Source organism: Tamandua tetradactyla, chromosome 24 (genome assembly GCF_023851605.1).
Source record: "Tamandua tetradactyla isolate mTamTet1 chromosome 24, mTamTet1.pri, whole genome shotgun sequence".
Taxonomy (NCBI): Eukaryota; Metazoa; Chordata; class Mammalia; order Pilosa; family Myrmecophagidae; genus Tamandua; species Tamandua tetradactyla.
The window spans coordinates 2889897-2908006 of record NC_135350.1 but is presented as its reverse complement, the minus strand read 5'-3'; the positions used below and the strand labels follow the sequence as shown (position 1 = coordinate 2908006).

Here is an 18110-nt window from a genome sequence, read left to right as displayed (position 1 = left end):
GAAGCCTCACTGACTGGGTTTCAGTGATCAAAAATGACATGAAAGAGACCACAAAGGAACAGTATCTTTAAGAGACAATTGAAAAAATTAAAGTGATATTTTGGTGAATTCTAAAAAAGAATAGGGAAATGGAAGGCTTCATTTATCTTTTGATTCTCAGTTGGTCTGGTAAGTTTGATTGGTTTTCCTTTTTTTGAAGTAGAAGCACAATTGGCTCCAATAATATCTGCTTGGAGGGCACTGCTGGAAAACCAGGAGCTGAGGATGGAGAAAACAGGTGAAGTGAATGCATAGAAGATACAGGAGAGGTTTATTATCAAAGGGAATCAGCAGAAGAGTCTGCAAAGAATCCATGAAAGATCAATTTTGAGTATCATATGGGCCTAGAGAGAATGATGGCAGCTTACAACCTATGCCAGTAAAATAAAGACTTTCTGCCTTCCATTCCCTCTTCCTCCTCTATTCCAACCCCAGAGGCTCAGAACAGTTGCTTGAAGTGGGAGAGTAGCCTCAGCAAGAAGGTGAAAATAAGCCCACCTTATACCTTTTTTTCTAGACAGCAGAAGACATATAGGTGTTACCTTTGATATGGGTTGGACGTTCTAATTTCTAAATTAAAACTGTTTTACAATTTTTGCATTGAACATTCTTTTACCTAAGATTTTTTATACTGTTGTAGGGAAAAATCTTTCCCCACTGAGTAAATGTTGAAAAAACAACAAGAACAATCTGAAAATGAAATTAAGAAAACAATTCCATTTACAATAGCATCAAAAAAGAATACATAGGAATAAGTTAAACAAGATAAGTGCAAGATATGCACTAAAAACTACAAAGCATCCTGAAAGAAATTAAAGACCTAAATAAATGGAAAGAACTTCTGTGATTATGGATTGGAAATACTTATATTGTTAGGGTGTCGATACTACCAACAATTTAGATTCAGCATAATCCTGATCAAAATTCCAGCAGCCTTGTTTTTCAGAAATGGAAAATTCAGAAACTCCATATAGCCAAAATAATTTGGAAAAAGAAGAACAGAGTTGGAGGAATCACACTTTCAATTTCAAATCTTACTGCAAAGCTACAGCAATCAAAATAAGTGTTATACCAGCATTAAGATAGATTTATAAATTGGTGCAATAGAATTGAGAGTCCCAAAATAAACCTTCACATTATAGTTAATTGATTTTTAACAAAGGTTTCAATGCAATTCAATGGGGGAAAGAGTAATCTTTCCATCCAAAAGTGCTGGACAACTAGACATCCTCATGTAAAAGTATGAAGTTGAACCCTACCTCTCACCACACCAATTTAAAAAATTAAATCAAAGTGGATTGTTGATATAAATATAAGAGCTAAAACTATAAATCTCTTTGAGGAAAACATAGGAGTAAATCCCCCTGACCTTAGATTAGGCAAAAACTTCTTAGAAATGGATCAAAAGCACAAGCAGACAAAAGAAAAAACAGAAACACTGGACTTGATCAAAATTAAAATGTTTGTGCTTCAAGGGACGTGATCCAGAAAGCAAAAAGACAATCCAAAGAATGGGAGAACATATTGCCAGATCACTTATCTGATAAAGAACTTGTTTCCAGAATATATTTATAAACTCGTACAATTTGACAATGAAAAGGTAAATAGCTCAATTTAAAAAATGGTCAAAGAATATGAATAAACATCTCTCCAAAGAAGATTTACAAATAGCCAATAAACACATGAAAAAATGATCAACATCTTTAGTCATTAGGGAAATGCAAATAAAAACCACAATGAAACACCACTTCACACCACTAAGACAGAGATAATAAACAATCAGCCAATAAAAAGTGTTGGACCGGAGGTGTAGAAGTTAGAACCACCATACGTTGCTGTTGGGAATGCAGAATGGGTGCAGCAAGTTGGAAAACAGTTTTGCAGTTCCTCAAAAAAATTAAACATATGACCCAATAATTCCACTCTCACCAAAGAGAAGTAAAACTATATGTCCTCACAAAAACTTGTACACACATGTTCATGTTCATAGCAACCGTAATTGCCATACACAAAACTGGGAACAACCCAAATATCCAACAACTAACAACTGATTAAACAAAATGTGGTGTGTACCTACAGTGGAATATTATTCAGTGACAAAAAGGAATTCTATAACATGGAGGAAACTTGAAAATATTGTGCCAAGTGAAAGAAGCTAGTCACAAAAGAACACACAGTATATGATTCCATTTATATATGAAATTTCCAAATGAGGCAAATCCAAAGAAACAAAAGTAGGTTACAGGTTGCCTGAAACTGGGAATAGGGAGTTACTGCTACAGGGTTCTGTACCTATTGGTACAGGATTTCCTTCTGAAATAGTCAAATCATTCTAAATTAGATAATAATGATGGTTGCACCATTCTGAATATATCACTTAAAAGGGTGAATTATATCTCAATAAAGCTGCTAAAATGGTGAATTATATCTTGATAAAGCTGCTATTAAAATTAAATTAAATTAAATTAAATTGAAAGGACAATGGCAGGTAACAAGTAAGTAAATTTTCATTCTGCCTATATCCTCTGGATCCATCTTTCAGTGTTCATAGGCACATCATGCCTATGCATTTATACTCAAGCAGAAAGTGGGTTCAGAGAATAAAGTCACTTTCTCAGGTTCCCATAATTAATAACCAAAATAAGATTAAAACTCACTAGTAGCATTTCAATTGCAAAGTGAAATTTCTAAATATAAAACATTTATGTTTAATACATATTACATAATACACTTACATGTTAATAAATAATACAAATGACAACTGTTCGTTTATTTTGCATATGTTTATAATTCCATCTGTAAAGTCATCAAAGCAATATTATAAACCATCAAAATAATAGTAAATATTCATATAGCCATTTATTAAAAAAACAAAGGGATTTCACCAACATGATTTAAAATAACAACAATTAGAATTATTTTATGTTTTATAGAACAAAAATTGATGCAATTATTGTGTCATCTTTATTTGAGACATATTAGAATTGATAAGAAAATATTTTAATAATTCATAAGTATACAAGATTATTTAAGTATTTGAGATAAAACTATGACTGTCTAAGCTTTGTTTAAAAATTACATTCCTAATTACCTAATACTAAGAGTAACACACTTTGGACTTTGACCTCACAAAGAGCTAGGGTTAAATTTCAGCTCCTCAGTTACTGGCTGTATGGGGTTAGGGTTTATTATCAAAAGTAGGGTGGGGCACAGTGGCTCAGTAGGCAGCATTCTCACCTGCCATGCTGGCAGACCCGAGTTCAATTTCCAGTGCCTACCCATGGGAAAAAAAGTAAAAACATGTACAATCACTGGTTCACTATACTATACCAAGAATCTTAAAAGTTTTGTGAGGGATTAGAAACTTCTAAAGAATTTCCTAGCAACCAACCCTTCACAACAGCTATTCTCATTTTTCTCTGCTTTCCTTTCTTTCTACACAAACACCAAGTCTCCCAGCCACCAAGGTAACCTTGATTGCTCATTCTTTTTGAGTTAGAAATCCACTTTTTCTCCCTCTTCCCATATACTTTCTCATGTAAAGTGATTATCTTTTACTCTCCTTCTGTTCCTTTTGCGTCCCCACCCAACACCTTTATCATCATTGCAAACAAACAGAACTTCTGCAAAGACAGCTGTGGGGATAAGGCTGTGAATATTTGTTTTGATATGTCTGTTACTATAGTCGATCTAAAATGCTTATGGAAAAAAAAACAATACTGGCAAGTACTCAAAAAATAATAGTAATTAGTTAAATGCTAATTTATATAACATACTCATGAAGATAAAAAAAGAAATACAAAATCAAATTTGCCTTAGGCAAATTCAATTCCAATATCCAGGGACTTTGCCACCAATTACATTATCACCAATTCTGGTGTCAAAATAAAAATTATATCAGGCAATGCCAAAGAGGCAAAGCTGACTTTATGCAAAGCTATGTGCAATAGGGAAGAGAGAGAGAGACCAGAAGGCTGACTCAATAGGGTGAGCTAGTGGAAAAGTACTGGAGGGGAAGGTCAGGCAATAGGGGGGTATTAATTACATGGAGTCATCTCCTGAGTTTATTTGTTGAGGTGATACCAATCAAAAGCAGTGGGTTTTCTGCCCAATATGTTCAAATGACCAATTCCTGAGACACCAGGGTTTCAAAGAGAAAGTTTATTGCTAAGCACAAAGCAGGGCATCAGATGGTTTATCAGCCTAAACATCTGTCTCCCCAAACTGCTGAAACTCTGATAGTTTTATACTATCAAAAGATGGGCAGGTTTTAGAATAATGAGCACAACAGCTCAAGGTGATGAGGTTAGAGGTGATCCAATTATCGAACATGTGCAGACTGATTACATGCTTAGCCACAGTACATATGTAAGAAAATATTGGCCCTAATATAATGATGGATGTGATTTTTAGTATTATAATGGAGTATGGGTCACTTACAGGTTAAAGTTTAAGCTACTGTGCATGTCACGTGGGCCATTTTGGTTAGATGCAGCTCCATCTTGGAATTGGGGTGGGTTAGTTCTGGACTTACTCTAGTGTCTTCATTAATAAACATTATGGGCTGTCTTTAGTGATAAGACTCTAAAGCTGAAAATGATAAGGGGTTACAAGTGAAGGTCAGTCATAAGCTTTTTGCAATCACAAGATAAAGGCTTTTTAGTTAGGCAATCATTATCAAAGATCAAGGCAACTGGATTACAGTTTAGTAATTTCAGATATTTCCCTCTGGCTATTCTAATACACTAGAAAGTAAAAAGAAATATCTATATAGTGGTTCAGTAATCATAACCATTTGACAAATCCTAACTTCTCAGTTACAAGGCCAGGTGGAACATATTCTATCCGGATTTTGTAAAAGCGAAATTGAAGGAGGTCAGGGACCTAAAATCAAGGAGAAACTTGAATAAAGGTTAGTCAAGCTAAGGCCAATTTAAACCCTTCTTGATCAGTAACACAAATGGTAGAGGACTTCTTAACCTTTCCAGAAGCACAGGGTTCAGGTGAAATACAAAATTATTGCTGGAATTGAGAAAAATCTTTAGACTCTATACCATATGCCTCCGAACCAAAAGAGGGCACACACATAGAAAAACGCATGGAAAAGAAAGGCTCTACTGATCTGTCAAAGGAGAACTCTTTAAGAAAAAGATGAAATCATAATTCTCATACAACTACAAAATGAAAAAAGTGCCCAAGAGTTTATTCAGTTCATTAATTAATGGGTGAAATCGTATGATTTTTCAAATGATTTGTCAACCAAGTATTAACAAACTAGGCTGCAAGGCGACAAGGGTGTTTATTTGGAGTCTTAGAATGACAACTCAGGGAGTGCAGACTCAGGTAACAACCCAAATTGTTTGTGAAGTCTTGACACTTCCAGGCAAGCGTTTTTTTGTGGTTGGTGGCTATTTGGGGTGCTCCAGATGTCTTGGTTGGATAGTTTACTTGAGTTCTTTATCTTGTGGTTTGTTTAAGATGCCCAGATGGTCTTAGGGTTTTGATTAGCGTTGTTGCTTGAGGCTTCTTAAACTTGAGCACTTCGTGTTATCTGGCTGGAATTTGCATAAGACTAACCTCCAGAATGACCTACAGACTCCAATCTAGATATCTCTGCCACCATAATTATATTTTTATTTCTTTATAATTTTTTTTTTCAATGGGCAGGCACCGGGAATCACACTCGAGTCTCCAGCGTGGCAGGTGAGAATTCTGCCACGGAGTCATCATCGCACTGCTCTTACTTTATACTTTTTGTTCCTTTCTCTGAAAGCATAGTTAATCCACATTTGTTATTAACCCCTCAGCACCAGGGAGGCTCACCCCTGGGAATCATGTTCCACATCAGGAGAAAGGTGGTGACTTTATTTGCAGAGCTTGGCTCTTAGTAAGTTTGAGCTTTAGGTCCCCAGTAGGAATGAATTTCCTGGCAGGTCTGGGAGTTTTCTTTAAATGAGAAGTATGAATCCACAAATCAATTCCTTCTAATTTAACTGCATGTGAGTTATTTAAAAGTACCTGATAAGAAAAAAAAAAAGGTGACTGGTAAGGTCCTTTCCATGAGATTTGAATGGGTCTTTAGAAAAGTATCTTTCTACTAACACACTTGCCAGGCTGAAGATTGCTATTTTGAATATCTTTGTCTCAAGGGAGTGTGCTGTAAAAAGATTGTTCTACTAAGGTTTCTCTTCTTTTAAGGTTTTGATTTAGTTCCTAACACTAGATTAGCACATTTCATTTTATGAGGCAGGGTTCACATATTTCAGAGTTTTCATAGGTCTCCCTAATGTAATTTCAAATGGAGATAACTTTTCCTGATTTCCAAAAGGAGTGGATCTTAGATTTAATAAGTAAATTGAGGGATTCCATTCATTTAGCTAATTGAGCTTTATTTACATGATTTTTTTTCTTTCTATTAAGCCTGAGGATAAGGATGACAGGCACAATGAAAATGTTGCAAAATTGCAAAAAAATTGCAGTAGGCTATAAGGTTGTTTTCTCAGTCACTGTGAAGTCACAAGAGGGTTTCCCAATTTTGAATTATATTTTTTTCCTAATAATACCTTTGTAACAGTAAGAGCAGGAGCTTGTCTGCAGGGAAAGCCCAATGGGAATATGTACAAATCATTATTAAGACATATTTTATAGTCTTGGGATGGAAGTAATTGAATAAAGTCCAGTTGCCAAATTTCAAAAGGTTCAATTGGTAAGGGAAAATGTCCTTGAGAGCTATGAAAAGGTTTTCTTGGATTTTTCTTGGGACAAATTAAACAATTGTGATATATTTTCATAGCTACTTTTGGGGGATAGTTTTCAGAAATATTACCTTCCTCAGCTTAACATTTTATCGTTATTCCAGTGAGTCATATTATGAAAAATTTCCAAAGCTGTTTCTTGGTGGCAGTTGGGGAGAACTGATTTACCATCAGACCAAATCATGATTTAAATGCAGATTGAGGAAAACAGCTGGACTTTTTCCATTTCTCTATGTCTAGAGAATGAGCATTTTGTGGAACCTCAAGGAGTAAAGTTTTTATGTTTAATACTGTTTCCAAATAGAGTTATTTGCTTCAAAAGGCATTATAGAAACAAGAATAATAATAGAATTTATCACTGAACTTTTTGCAGCTGTATCTGCCATGTGGTTGCCAGTGCTTTCCTCTGAATGTTCCTAGGAATGACCAGGATATTTAATTATAGCCAAATTAAAGCCTTTTGTAACAGTGTAGCATCTAACAATTCCATAACATAAAAGCTGTTCCTTCCATCACCACCACTAAGATTGGAAATTAAAAAAAAAAATTATTTGTTTCCAGGATATCCCCAAATCATGAGCAACCCCACAAGCTTACCAATTGTGCTGGTTTAAAGGATTTATATACCCTAGAAAAGCCATGTTTTAATCCTAATTAATCTTGTGAGCAATGGTTTCTTCTAATCTCTATTCAGTACTATAGGTTGGAAACTCAATTACGTTATCTCCCTGGAGATGTGACTCAATCAATTGTAGGTATTAAGATGGAGACGTGTCTCCACCCATGGCTCTTGATTAGTTTACTGGGCTTCTGTTGTGGCTTTGCAGCTCTCTCCTTGTTCTCAAAAGGAACTCTCTCCAAAATGTCTTCTCTTTTATAGGATTCCAGTAAACTAATCAAGACCCACCAACCAACAGTGTATATATTTGCTCTTTTTCCTTCTGCAAGTATAATGGTTCTTGTGAGGGTAAGAAGTTCAGCTTGCTGGGATAGTGTGATATTAGGTTAGGAATTTGCTTCTATTTCATGGTTAGAGGTATTAGGATATCCAAAGGATAGATATCTAAGTTATCTTTAAGGTTGGAGCCATCTGTTATACCAGATAACACCTGCATTATCAATTGGTAGTTCTTATAAACTATCCAAGGGGTTAACCTTGGGTCAGTTAAGGCTAGCTGTCATGAGGAGTTTCCTCAGAAACAGTAGGAAGTAAAGTAGCAAGACTAAGGTTGTGACAACCAACAAGAGAGACACTGGGATGGGAAAGTAAGAGAATTTCATAAGAAGTTAATTCGTTGGTAGAGAGAGCTTCAAAAAGTGAGGGACATAAATATTTAAGAGAGATCTTATAAATAATTCTTCAGTTGATTCTCAAAGTTTTGCTGTCCCAGCAATGGACTTTATGCAAGGGGGAGTCCTTCAGCGATGGCATACAGTTGCTGGCTCTCAACCAACCATGAGCTATCCTTGCAGCAATGGTCAGGCCAGTGCTTGCCTGATCAGACAACTGGGCATCATCAGTTGGCCAAGTTGACACCAGAATCTAACCATCACGGACCCATGACCTTATGAAGTTCCTTAGCTACTTATATGCTTCAGTTTGACAGTTCATTTCGAAAAGTCATTTAAGGGTTTTTTTTCCGACTAGCTTCATTGATCCAGATTTTGGCATGACCTTCACCAAGAGGAATGTGAATTAATTGGTAAAGGTCTGAGTTACTGGGCTCATTAGCCTGATTAATAAGACTCAATTCTTTTTCAAAACCTACTGGATCTTCAGTAGGATATGGGAATTCTTATAATTATAGAAGGAGGGATGGAAAGGGGTTTAAAGGAGAGTTAGAACAATCAGAGTTAAGAGTTCTGGATAATTATTCAATCTTGATAAAGCACTTAGATAAGCCTTTGTTAGTCTTTGTTAATTTAGCATTTGTTTCTTGCACAGAGGCAATTTTAGAATGAGTTATATGTTTGAAAGCTTCCAAGTACCAATTAAAATAAGTATCCCATTCAGGTTGCTTCGTTTTAGATCTTCTATTTTCTATTTGAATATACAAATACACCAAATTACCTGTATCAGAAAATCTCCACTGTGGCTATTATAATGCAAGAATTTTTCTAGTGCACAGGATAAGATTTTACATGAGGGAGGACCATACTTTTTGCACAAGAAACCAGCTGGTGTGCTAGATTTTGATGCACCATTAGAGTTCTTAGATGGTTCAGAACCAGTTCTTTTAGTTAGCTCTGATTGTAAGCAAACCTAAGTCCTAAACCTAAAAGAAATTGTCCAGTTTTTGTGCAAGTGTGATGTTTTGCAGTGTTATCTTTCACTGAATACTTGTTACACCTGGTGGGAAGACTGTGCTTTAACTGTCTAACCCACAACCAAATGTCCTCAATTGCACATAAATTGTCTTGAGGAAGTGGGCAAACTGTGTCAATTAGTTCATCTGTGGGCACCTTATTATTTCACTGGTGTCTTGGACTTCAAAAGCTGAGGCTTCTCATTAAATGGTAGTGGGTACTCTAATAGCATTTAAGTAACCATCCTATGCCCACCAAATTCATTATTTGATTGCTCACAGTCAGAACATAGGTCAAATTGATTGATAGGGAGTGTCCCTCCACTGAAAAAGAGCTCAGTACCAAAGTGAGAACTTTAAAAGTCCTATTCAGTTATTCACCAAGTGAGGAAATTTTCCTTGTATACCAAAAAGGACAGACACACAGGGCTGCTGCCCCCAGCACAAACCAGAAGAACAAAGTTTCAAATATGCGAAAGGGCTACTGCCAACAGCGCAAACCAAGAGTTAAATGCCCTATACCAGAAAGCATCCAAAGAAAGGCCAGAGCCTCAACCCAAAGAGGAAGGTTTGGAACTGATCAGAGTCACCAACAGGAACCCAGGGCCATCAGGAAGAGGACAGAGCTCAAGGCATTCTTACTAGTATCATAATTGAACCCAACGATGGCTCCAGAGTCAGATCAGAGTCACTTCAGATCTCATTTCTAACACCGTGTAATGCCACCAAGAAATAGCAAACTAAACTGCAAGGCAACAAAGGTGTTTATTTGGAGTCTTAGAATTACAATTAGGGGAGTACAGATTCAGGCAGCAACCCAAATCGTGTCCTATCTTGGCCCTAGGATTTTTAAAGAAAAAGTATATTGTATAAGTTGTTTGTGGTTGGTGGATATTTGGGGGGTTCCAAATGTCTTTCTGTTTAGATAGTTTTCTGATTTCTTTAGCTTGTGGAATATTTATGTTGTCCAGATGTTCTTAGAGTTTTTATGAACACCGTAGCTTGAGGCTTTGCATAGTTCGTCGGTTTGTAATATCTGTCTGGAATTTGCATGATAGTAACCTCCAGAATGACCTCCTGACTCCAAATTAAATCTCTTAGCATAGTAACTCTATTTCATTTTATTTATTTTTACAGATTTAAAGAATTCAAAGTACTGTACAAGTGCTGGTGAATCAGGTAAGCTGGAAAGAGCTCACAGATAGATGTATATTTGGGTTTTTCCAGGGCGAGGAGGTGAGGACCAATTTCCCCTCCACCAGACAGGATTTATTTGCATGTCTATGAACAAGAGTCATTTGTTTTTGCTTTCGGTTATACACAATTTACAGAGTTCTAAGTAGCCCAGACAATGAAAAGTACAAAGAACAGACAGTGAAAAGTATAGAGTTCTAAGTAGCTCAAGGCAATGAAAAGCTCAGAGAACAATATAAACCTGAAAGATTTGCTAGATGGCACTTAATTTTCCATTGAAGACAACTGTAATCATTTGAATCCATTTCAAAATGTTTTGCAATTCTTTCCAATAAGTCAATTAAAAAAATGTAAACTCCCATACAACACTGGACTTCTTTGAGGCCAGTAAATTTACAGTCTTCTCACCATTTTTAATTCTTCCCTCAGCTTTTGTCAGCTCCCCTTTCATTTTATCAGCTCCCTTTTCGTTTTACTTATGTCCGAAGATTATTACATTCCACTGCCCAGCAGAAGGGAAAGGGAGAAGGATGAAAGTGTATAGAATTCTAAGACCCAGACTTTTCCAAGGGAAGGTATTATAAACAGGGGCAAAGAAAGAACAGAGCTGACTGGAAATCAGTCACATGCTATCCCTGCTTCTCTCACCAGAGACCCTCAAGATTGGTAAGAGAAGACTACCCAGTTTCAATACCGCAGATCCAGAATAGAGACACACCACTAGTGACTGCACATTAAACAGACCATTTAACACGCAGTCTCTTCTGCATCTGCAAACCTGGTTTTCAGAATTAGATGAGGGAGGTGAGGCCATTGAGGGCTAAGGACAGATCATTTACTTTACCAGAGCTGCTCATTATTGCTAGGTCTGGGTAGTTTTCACACCTAGGATGAGTAATAAGGGGGAAAAGATAAGGAATACGATGACAAGATACCACAGCATAAAAGCTAGGAAGATTGCCCTACAGACATAGATGAAAATGAGAATCATGTCTGTGAAAATGGCTTGCTTCAAGATATGTATGAATTAAAAAAAAATCTCCTCAACATTCTCAATGTTCTTTAAAGCAAGATACGGTTTTAATAAAATGCAAGAAACCTAAGCTCGAGGATAAGAAAAATCATAAATAAAAGTAGAGTTGCATAAGAAAGAGAAGAAAAAGAAAGGAATTTAAAATTCAGTGACAATTTAAATGATCATTGAAGCTGTAAAATAAAAACACAGGCTAAAATTGAATTGCTAATGTGAAAGAAAAAAACACAAAACTCATTCAGAATGCAGAGAGAAAAATCAAGAGCACACATAAGAAATAACTTTAATCTGAAAATTATATGTTCCGGTGAGAGAATAATATTCAGAGACATAATAGAATGAAATTTTTCTCACCTGAAGAAAAAGCCAGATGCTTGAAACCAAATAGCCTCATTATATTCCAGGGAATTTTAATGAAATAAAAACACTCAAAAATGAACATAACCTAGTAATTTTTATTTAAACATTAATTTAGTTTTAATCTTGATATCATCTAGGATTTTAAATTTAAAAAGAATTTCTTTAAGATTAGAAAAAAGAAAGAGTGGGAAAAAATAAAATTAAGAATGAGAAAAGGGATGCAAGATGCAAATGAGATTTTTGGTTTGTGTAAGTTTTTTTTTTTATTTCTTACAAGAATGCAATACACAACTGCTTGATAAACTTGGAAATTCAAATGAAATGTGTGTTTTGTAAGACAGAGTAAAAGTTCTAAAACTGATTTAAGAAGAAGTAGGAAACATAAATGGATTAGAGCAAATCATGGAATAAACTGAAATATAATCAGATATATCTTATAGATTACTTCTAGATAAAGCTCCTAATAGAGATAAGGGTTCAAATCAATTCTTTTAAATTTCTGAGTATCAGTGAATTCCAAAAGATATAATCACTTCTGGAGCTTGGAAAATTATGGAAAACTGCTCAATTCATTTTATCCCTTTGATTAGTATTACACACATATCCACACACAAACCAGTAGCAGATGAATTTTATCACTAACTAAACACTTAAAATTAGGTATACATATCTTTTCATCACAATTTTTTAGAACTCCAACTGAAACAATAAAACAGAATAAAAAAAATAATAGATATATACACATGGCAAAGGTGATAGATACAATTATTAGAAACAAATTGGAAAGCTATGTATTAGCATGTTCATTGAATTATTATTTCACAAAAATAATAAAAAAATGGAACCAACCTAAATATCAATCAATATTATCTTTTCAAATAAACTTTATTTTTAGAGCAGCTTTAAATTGTTTAAAGAAAAATGGCACAGAACCTACCGAGAGTTTCCATACAGTCACACAAACACAATTTCCCGTTTTATCAGCATCTGGCAATAGTGCGGCATATTTGTTACAATGGATGAATCAATAATGATGCATTATTAGTAGCTAATAATATCAATATTACTAATAGCTCTTATAGTAACTAATGATACTAATAATAATAGCTAATTTTTAAACTTTTTGTTATTGAATATTTTATAAGCATTTCTTTTATCAAGAAAAAATCTAATATTTGAAAACTTATTGTAAAAAGTGAAGCACTCCAAAGAAAAAAAAAGTGAAGCTCTCCAAAAGATAAACAATTATAAATGCTTTATCTATAGCCCACACCAATCATCTGTAGACTAATTAATTATAAATGTTGACCTAAATTCAATTGAATTATTAGAGACATTTTAGTAGGTGTAGGGACAAACATATCATCTTTTCCTGCCTTGAACTGGTAATTTATAGGATAACGTGTACCTGATTGTGAGCTTTTCTTTCTCTATATTCTCCAACCTATGTTTCACTATTTTTTTTGTCACATGTGCAGGCACTGGGAATCGAACCCAAGTCTCCAGCATGGCAGGCGAGAACTCTGCCTGCTGAGCCAGCATGGCCTGCCCTCCAACCTGTGTTTGCTAAACATTTTTGTTCAATTTAATACAAATTAAAAATATAGTAATCTAGCCTTGATTAACTTCATTTAATAAGAGCTTTATGGAACTGAATAAAATGTAACTAATAAACCTCAAACGATCTATAATGCTTAACAAGGTTGAATTTAAATGTTGGAAATGGATAGACACAGATGGTATATGTTATTGTAAGCACAATTAGTAGTCCAGAATCATGGGTGAATGTTTTGGAAAGGAGAAATTTAGAGTCATGAATGTCAACAGAAGGAAAGCTGGAGGTTAAAACATAAGAATGCGTATAATACAATGAATCTTATGGTGCACTATGACTATGATTAACTGTACAAATATTAAAAGGTTCTTTTATGAACTAGAACAAATGTAGGACACAATTACAAGGGAGTTAATAGTAGAGTTGTATGTAGGGAAAATGTACCTATTGCAAACTATGGGCTATAGTTAACAGTAATATCTTAATATTCTTTTATCAACAGTAACAAATGTACCATACCAATGTTAGGAATCAATAACAGGAGGGCTTAACAGGTATGGGATATTTTGGGTTTTCATTTTTAATTTTCTTTCTCTCTTTTTGGAGTAATGAAAATGTTCTAAAATTGATTGTGGTGATGAATATACAACTATGTGATAATACTGTGAGCCATTGATTGTATACCTCGAATGGATTGTATGGTGTTGTGACTATTTTGTATCTACTAATTGATACAAAAGTGAAAGGAAATGTTTGTTGGTTTCTCATATTGCCTGTCCCAAGGTGGCAGTATTTTAGACAGTTCATAGGATTAAAATTCCAAAAGGCAATTTTTTTCTTTTTTTTTTCTCATGGGCAGGCTTCAGGAACAGAGCCCGGGTCTCTGGCATGGCAGGCGAGAATTCTGCCACTGACAAAAGGCAAAATTTTAATCAAGATTTTTAACATCAGTCAAATTACCAGACAGTAGCACAATCGCACATGTGCGCACACACATATTATCAAATGTAAAAAATGGTAAGTTATATGTAGAGGAGAGCAGGCTCCCCAGTCCAAACCTCCTTTACCGGGTCAGCACACCCACCTCTAGCCACCATTAGTAAGCGCTGCCTCCTGATGACTCACAACTACACCGAACCCCAGTGAATTGTCGTTGACTGATGAGAGAGAGCTACTTAGTCCTGTCTTCTCCTTAGCATTGAGCCACATACACAAGCAGTGAATAATTAGTAAGCCAGCGCCTTTGCCTCCAGGTCTGGGGTGGGATGGTTGATGCTACTAAGTTCTCCCCTTCCAGCCAGGCCAAGGCTGAGCTGCACCTGAGACCATGTACTTACCCAATTCTTCTCCTTTCTCTCTTCTGCTTCACTCACTCCCTTAGGTGGTTTTCCTGAATAGCACCCAGTCCCTCCACAAAACACATGTATCTGAACCCTTGTCTGTGGCTCTGCTTCTAGTGAGCCCATCTAAGAAAGCATGGTAGCACAAAGGATAACTTGACTTTGGACTTCATTAATTCCTGAGTTAACTCATCTGTTAAAGACATCACTCCATTTGTCAATGAAAATAAGGGAGGGAGACAAAATTAAAAGGATGGGAGGAGCACTTTTTAATTCATGTGCTGCTGCTGCTTCCACCCCTCACTTCCCTTAAATAAATACGTCCATTTCTGAGTCATATAGATGATGCTTCAGGCCTAGAATAACTTCCCCCTGTGCCAAAACTCAGCTGAATATTATAATATATATAAGGTTATTGTTATAATAATCTTCATGTCTGTTTCCATAAACCACCTCCATCTGAAAGGATGTTCTGACTATCCAATTGAATGCATATACATTTTTGCAATATTTGCCTGCAAATATAAATCTATGCTTTTGTTGAACCCCTTATCTAAATTAATTCGTTAAATTCATATGAGTTTAGGGTGAGCCACAGTGGCTCAGCAGGCAGAGTTCTTGCCTGCCACACCAGAGACCTGGGTTTGATTCCTGGTGCCCGCCCATGCCAAAAAAAAAAAAAAAAAAAAAATTTATATGATTTTAAATATTTGTGTAGAGACTGCACAATCCCTCTACATAGCAAGCTCTAAGATGCTAATTGAAATAAAATGTTTGCTTTGAAAATATCAGTGAAAACAGAGCAATGATGTGTTTTTATAATGTATTGAGGGAAAAAAAAACCACTCAGGCATTTGTATTTAGACTAGAAATGCATGAGCAAGCTTCAATATTTTCAGCAATATTTTTCCTTTGTTTTCAGCTTCTTTGAAGTATCGCATCACCTAAAATAAAAAGGTAAGGGATCTGAAAACAAGACCTGCTGTGCGAGCACTTTTTCTTCACAATGCAATAGCCGAATCTACAGAGAAGAAAGGAGGCTTGTAATGAGACATGAGGAGTTGTGAGAAGAGCCATCACAGGCAGTTTGCTGACAGAAAGACTGAGATTTAATCACTGGAAGCTGCTTTCTGCAGCCTCTGCCGGGGCATGTGAGCTTCCCCATCGGGAGGCAGGATGCCTGTCGGCCCCGCAGTAAAGCCGACGGTCAACAGATGATCCTTACGCGCCGTTTATTTTACTTCTGCACATTTTGATCTTGTGCTGTGTTATCTATAGAACACACCAAGCCTGTATATCACTACAAAAGAACATCTAGAGAGGAAATATGGCTATTAATCCTATGAAAAGGGAGGGAGAAGAGCTTCTTCGGGGTTTATTTAAGCTACTCGACAGAACCCCACTGCTCAGCAAAGCAGAGATTCATTTTGATCATAACTTCAAAAGCTATTAGGTTGTAGAGGCACAGCATTGTAACACATTGATTTGAAATAGGGGATGGGATAATGAGCTCTTTTTACTCTTCGTGTTATGGTAACAGTTCCACATGTAAGGAGGTTAAGTAAAGCAGGAAAGGCTCTCATGATGCTTATATGACCTTGAGCAGATAACTTCACCTCTGACTTAGTGGGGCAAAGTGAGACAACAGGTACCTCATACTTCATAGAGGAGCAAATGAGATAATGTATATAAACACCCTAGACCAATTAACTCCTTTCCAATCCATGGAGCTAGAGCAAATTCAGAGATGAGCAAATCTCTCACTGAGTAGCAATTTCTAATTTGTTATTATCATCATAGTTGTTTACTACATAATTGTTACTATAATAGATTTACGAGTGATTACATGTTCTGGTGTTTGTCCCCACAGGGAGAATTTGAAGCTACTGAGATAATTGGAAAAGAGCAAAAGAGAGAAATTTGTTACAGTATTGGAAAAAGGGGTGATTATAGAATTTGCATTAATTTCTCAATTGATTTATCTTGATACATTGTTGTGCCTACGGGAACAGAGTTGTGTGAAACTTGAAGCAGTCAAGCAATTGTCTGAGCTGTTTTTTTAATAAAATTAAATCATCAATGTAATAATAGTTACCAAGCATTTAGTTGACACCAGGTGCTCCCTGTAAGAAGTACTTTAGTATTATTCTCATAAAAATATAAGAAATGGATGTTATCTTCCCATTTTCTATATTAAGAAACTCCGAATCAGAAAGAAAAGTAATTATCTCAAATAGGTCATGGACCTAGAAAATGACAGAGCTAAGTCTTCCATCAGATCTGTCTAGCTCTAAAGTCTTTTCTTTAAAGCCAATTTAAAACCTTTTCTTGAAAACATCCTGCCCTCCTCTTCTAATTGTATGGCAGGGACAGTATCTCTTTGACTTTTTTCACTGTTTGTTTAACATTTCCTAGAAAAAGTAAGTTTATGATAACTATACTTTAGGCTCAACATATTTATTTCAAGAAGCTTCTCATGAAGGTCGACAAGGAAAGACATATTTAATATATATATTTAATTAATGGACAAAGAAACAAAGTCATTCCTAAATTTTTCCTGGTTAATCCAAGGAAACACAGCTATCTGACTATGTATTGTGGTTGCTGAACCTAAACTTGCAGCCTTAATGCCTCCTACCGCTTGTTTGCTCATGGTTTCTGAAAGGAGCCTTGCAGTTCCTGCATAATAGCTCCTAAATGTCAGGGGGTTACCAAATCATCTTTGAAACAGCTTTGACTGACTCCATTTGGAATAAGTTGCCATATAAAAATAGCTAACTGCTAAGGGATATTCCCAAGACAAAGTCATACCCATCAATCAGCTTAACCCTGGGCCAACATGTCTGCAACTATGAGGTCAGTTGTCATAAACTGTTTTCACAGATGAGTCTGGAAATAATTCCTCCATCTGGTCCTTGATTTTATCTTCCTTACTTTGTCTACAGATCTAGCCATAGTAACTTTATTAAGGCATAATTTACATATAATAAAGTTAACCCATTTAAAAATGTACGTTTCATTTATTATGGCAATGTATAAAGTCATGTAACCACCACTATAATCAAAATATAGGACACCCTCATCATTCCAAAATATTGCCTCCTGCCATTCTAAATCAATCTTTTCTCTGCTCCCTCAGCCTCAGGCAACCATGATCTACTTTCTGTCACCATAGTTCTATCTTCCTAGAATTGCATATAAATGTAATAATGGACAATATAGTCTTTTATGTCTGGTTCCTTTCACTAAGTATGTTTTTGGTTGTTCTTTCAGTTTTTTTGTTTTTTGTTTTTTTGCATGGGCAAGCACCGTGAATCCAACCTGGGCCTCTGGCATGGCAGACAGAAACTCTGCCTGCTGAGCCACCGTGGCCCACCCACTTCTTTTGCTGTTTGAGATTTGTCCCTGTGTTTGCACGAATCAGGAGTTCATTCCTGTCTATTGCTGAGTAGTATTTCATTGTATGGATGTACCACAATTTGTTGGCCATTTACAGTGGATGAACATTTGAGCTGCTTTCTGTTTGAG

At 35.8% G+C, this 18110-nt stretch overlaps 2 long non-coding RNA genes across 4 annotated transcripts in view; one reads left to right on the top strand and one right to left on the bottom strand.

Annotated features, from left to right (window-relative positions):
- Window positions 1–16642, top strand: part of LOC143668436 (uncharacterized) — a 39635-nt gene extending 22993 nt beyond the window's left edge. Inside the window, exons 2-5 of the long non-coding RNA XR_013168442.1 lie at window positions 10238–10279; window positions 13745–13796; window positions 15505–15539; window positions 16453–16642. This is a non-coding gene — a long non-coding RNA (uncharacterized LOC143668436). The remainder of the gene's footprint in view (window positions 1–10237; window positions 10280–13744; window positions 13797–15504; window positions 15540–16452) is intronic.
- Window positions 1–18110, bottom strand: part of LOC143668419 (uncharacterized) — a 190682-nt gene that overhangs the window by 139621 nt on the left and 32951 nt on the right. The window lies entirely within an intron of this gene.